Source organism: Rhagoletis zephyria, unplaced genomic scaffold (genome assembly GCF_001687245.7).
Source record: "Rhagoletis zephyria isolate East Lansing unplaced genomic scaffold, Rhagoletis_zephyria_1.1 Rzeph_scaffold_00012, whole genome shotgun sequence".
Taxonomy (NCBI): Eukaryota; Metazoa; Arthropoda; class Insecta; order Diptera; family Tephritidae; genus Rhagoletis; species Rhagoletis zephyria.
In genome coordinates this window covers 609,339-614,005 of record NW_016157096.1, presented here as the reverse complement: position 1 = coordinate 614,005, position 4,667 = coordinate 609,339, and the positions used below count along the sequence as shown (strand labels likewise).

Below are 4,667 nucleotides of genomic sequence, written 5' to 3'. Positions count from 1 at the left end.
CTCTTAAGAAGAGGGCGTGATCTTGTATTTTTGGTTCATGGGTAAAGAGCGAAATACACCACACAAGCGGTTTGACAAACCAAGCGAAATTTCCCTTTGCTTCAAGCCATTTGTGCTGTGTATGGGGGTGTTTGAAGGTTTGACGGCGGTTTGTCAAACCTTCAAACACCCCCATACACAGCACAAATGGCTTGAAGCAAAGGGAAATTTCGCTTGGTTTGTCAAACCGCTTGTGTGGTGTATTTCGCTCTTAAACAAAGAATATGGCGAAGAACAATGAGTTGACAGTTGTGAATTTGCAGTGAGAAAACGTGTTTTCTTCACGATTCACCAATTTCTCAAGCCATCTTTGAATATGGCAAATTAAGCACAACGTTAACAAAAAATATACAACCACTCTTGAAATGTGTTCAAAAGAATAGGTCTTATTAATTAACTATTTAGAATTTTCGTGTTTGTATTGCAGGTGCCGAAAAAGTGATAATATCTTGTCGCAGCACATGTTTTCCTGCAGAATGTGGTCGATGCTTGCTTACCTCCGACTTTAATTTGTAATTTGTGGTATTTCAACGTTTTCCTTACGCTGGTGTCTAAATTGTATGGATTCTCCTGCCGGCAGAACTCTACCCACTTTCGGGTTAAGGCGTCGTCGCGGGGAAACAAAAACACCGCATTTGGGGCCTTTGGCCCTACGGCTGCTGCAATTCAACACACGACACGACATTTTTATAAAGTTTTTATTATAAATAAAGCGTTTTTTACTTCAGAACGCACGAATTACTTCGATTTTTCACTTGAAAGTACACAATACGTTTGCACTTGTTTATAAACAAAAAGTATAGTTGCGATCCCGTACGAGTCCGGACTAGTCAGGATCAGTCAGATTTTACTGGAAATCGATCCCGTACTCGGTTCTCTGACTATTGAGAGGACAAAAAAGAGAGTAAATTCGGTTCTCTCTCTGTCAAAAGTTACCAGTTTTACAGGCTAACCTAATATTCGCGGCTTGCGTTTTGGTACGCATGCCGTCGAATTTGTTTTTTTGCGTCACCCGAAATTGACTTGCATGCCATGAACGAAAGACACAAGATCACGTAAGAACAAAACAGTGAAAAAAGTCGATTTTTTTTAGCGGGTTCTACGCCATCTTGTTTCACTGGAAAACGAGGAAAAAGTAAACAAAGCAAAGAAAACAACGAAAACCAAAATTAGTCAAAATTATTGTCAACCACTTTTAACGCACAATATAGGTAAAATGATGCAACAAAATGCTTTAATATGTTATCATGTTGAATTAACTCTTCTTTACTTGAATAAAAGTGTAAAATAATGGTGCTTGTGATGTAAACAAACGCTCAGCTGACGAACCCGCTTTCGCAAATTTTTTTCTCAAAACCAGTTACAAATACAACGTCGCGTTCTTACGTGATCTTGTATTTTTGGTTCATGCTTGCATGCGTTTGCATTTGATTTCATTGAGCGAAACGTCAAATCAAAATGTCCCGCAGAACAAAAATTGGAAATTGAGTTAGCTTCATACGCACGCCGTTCAATTTCGGTTGATCTCATACAAGTTGCATGTGCATGAGAAATTTTTGACAATAAATTGGCGGCGTGCGTGAATATTAGGTTAGCATGTTAGTCCGAGAATTTTTTGCTGGTAAATTCTGGTAAAAGTGTCAAACGATCAGCTGTAGTGTGTTTGGCAACCAAATTGTAAACAAAAGAAAAGTGCACTCTGCTAATTCATGTTGAAAAGTATTTCATTACTTGTTTAAGTGGATTCTAATGAATTTGAAAGTATTTTTGGTTATTAACATGTGTGAGCTGAGTGTGTTTACATACAAAGTAAGCAAAAATTTACAACCAAAATTTGGAGGTTATGTTGAAGTTGACAGAAGTTACCATTTTTTACTAGAAAGCGATACCGTACTTTTCAATGTTACTCTCTCGCTCTGAGCGAATTTTTATTTTTTGACAGTTTTACTCGTCCGAGTCCGAGGAATACGGGATTGCACCTTTTGTTTACGTATTGCCATAAACGTTAAAGTCGGCAAAACCAAAGTAGCGGTTTCAGGAATGCGCCACCTTCAGTTCATTACTCCATGGATGTAAAGCGAAGAAATCAGCTGATTTTACAACACCACCTTGTCTTGGGAACGAGCATGCAAACATGGGTTGCCTTGTGCTCTTTTTTCACAAAAACCTTTAGAAAACCGTAGTCGAAAGCATCCCAAATTTCTTAAGAACTGCGTACTGCCTTAAGGAAATTTTACACAAGCAAATTTCTAAGCTATAGTCAAATTACCTTAAGGCAGTACGCAGTTTTTTCTTTTTTGGGTAGGTTAGCCAGATTATTCCTCTGCTTTCATGGGCTTAAATTTAATTTGTGGAAGTGAAGTAAAACAAAGTAAAATGAAGTGACGAAGTGAAGGTTTCCAAAGTGAATTAAAAAAATTACAATTGAAGTGAAAGCAGCAGCACTGGCCCGGACTTTTCTTCCGGGCAGAAATGTGCAAGAAGTCAATTTGAAATAACTGCCATGTCTAAACAAAAGCGTGGGCGGAGCGTTTTCTGACGCCTAGTGTTAATGCCAAAGGCCCATACCTAACTTGCTGTCTCCACAAGCAAAAGTTTTTATCTTGATAATGTTATCAGGCAAAATTTTGACCTTGGAGACCGCATATTGCTCTTGGCAAGCAATAATTTGAGCTTTTGTCGTGATAAATACTGCCAGCAATTTGATACTTTGACAGCTGCATTTTCATTTGCGTGCTAACTTTGTGGAGACAATTACAAAAACATTATTGATATTTCAATATAAAAGCTGTTGAGCTGTTTTCTATTCAAATAATTGTTATCATTTGCTCGGGTGTGAAATAGCATATTTTTTAAATTTTCTAAGTGATGAAATCCGGCACATATAGCTATCTTACAAATGCTTTTACTGGCCTCCATAGTATAAAATTTATTGCTTTCCAGCTGTCATTTTGGTCGCTAGATATAAGTTATATCAGTGGCAATATTTGTGTGGGCTTTTTATATCTTGATATACGCATTTGTGAGATAGCTTCTAAAATGTATTTTTGTCGGATTTATTCATTTCAAAAATCTAGAAAATAGGCTATTTACATCCAATTACATAATAACAAATGTATTAACAGAAAAAGTTCAATATTTGCTTTTATATTAAAATACCAATAATGTTGCCGCCACGAACTTTTCATGCAAATGAACATGTAGCTAGACCTTCCTTAAGGTTTATTAATGGAGAAAACAGCTGTTCCTGCAAATTCTGTAAAACCTGCAAATCATGAAGCATCTGGAACGCAACTTTTTCTTCTGGTAAAAACATGAAAAGTGTGAAGCGATCGCCTGTTTGACGTTTTTACAGGAAAAATTATTTTTTGCTCCCGTACTTTTTGGTTGTTACTTCCCTGCAGTAAATGTCGACAGTGAAACTTTATCGATTCGCTATTGACTTTGTCACCAGTACTAGTTCCAAGATATGCGACACACAATGTTATTTGCTATAGACATCTCACATGTGCTTGTCATTGCAATTCTCCAGAGGTATTGACTAAGTACTCCCTTTGGGACCATATGGAGACATTGGCACCAGAGATTCTCTACTACCTTTTAATGTTTATTGTCTACACTTTTTTATACCTTTGGGTAATACAATTAATTGAAACACAGATATGTATATTGTTGATAAAAATGTCTTGTAGATAGTTATTTTTAATAAAAAAGGTACTTGGTTTTTGGCATATTTCTTCAAGGCTAGCTAAACCTTTCTTACAATCTAAAAAATAGTATTTGTAGTTTTTATATATTAAGTCTCATCAATTTCTTCAATAAATTCGATTTCCTCGTATTTCTCAGTCTCATTTTCTTCATCATTTCGGTTCTCCTTATTTTTTTGGGTTTTAATGCGGGTTGTTTGCTTGAAGAATTTTTTCTTTTGGCGTTGGAAAGCTGCTCTCAAAGTTGTAAAAAATTTGTTCGCCCGCACGTGCACGCTTAAATAAATATCTGATGGAATAGAAAATGCAAGACGAAGCACAGCTGTTGTGCTTGTTGACAAAGTGTAGACAATATACACACAAAAACGCTACAGTCATTGTCTATGGCGAGTTCGTACTTCTGCAAAAAGAAACCGTTGTCGATATTTGCACTAGTGCAATTGTCGCTGTAGACGTACATGGTGGCTTAGCGTTGGCTGGCCCCGGGCTTACTGCAGGGTTACTCTGTACTCTCACTTCGGAGAAAATTTTGCTGTTTGACATTTTTACAGGATTTTACACGAGAAGTATTAGCTCTGATCCAATGGCCCGTAGTTATAGTCAAAATAAAGTCGACTCTAAAGTTAAAAGCAGGTTTTTTTGATTGAAAGTTATGTCAAAAAGCTGCTTTTAACTTTAAAGTCGACTTTATTTTGACTATAACTACGGGCCAATACTTTTTGCGAGTTGGCCATCTTTCTGTGTTGTGTTGGCGTTGGCGTTGCCCAACTTTGGATTCATAGTCAGCTGTCGAAGCGACGCCAACGCCAACGCAACGCCAAAGTTGTATGTAAACGGGCCTTTATTGAATCATGGTGTTGAGTTTTCATTTACATGGCCCTCTGGTAAGACAGATCGTGCCAGCTGACTCGGGTTTACGTA

At 37.3% G+C, this 4,667-nt stretch overlaps 1 protein-coding gene across 1 annotated transcript in view; it reads right to left on the bottom strand.

Annotated features, from left to right (window-relative positions):
* The window catches only part of LOC108359129 (uncharacterized), a 7,789-nt gene extending 7,219 nt beyond the window's left edge, over positions 1-570 (bottom strand). The window contains exon 1 of the mRNA XM_017610819.1: positions 537-570. The gene's annotated coding sequence lies outside the window, so the exon portion shown is untranslated. The remainder of the gene's footprint in view (positions 1-536) is intronic.
* Between the last annotated feature and the right edge of the window lie 4,097 nt (positions 571-4,667).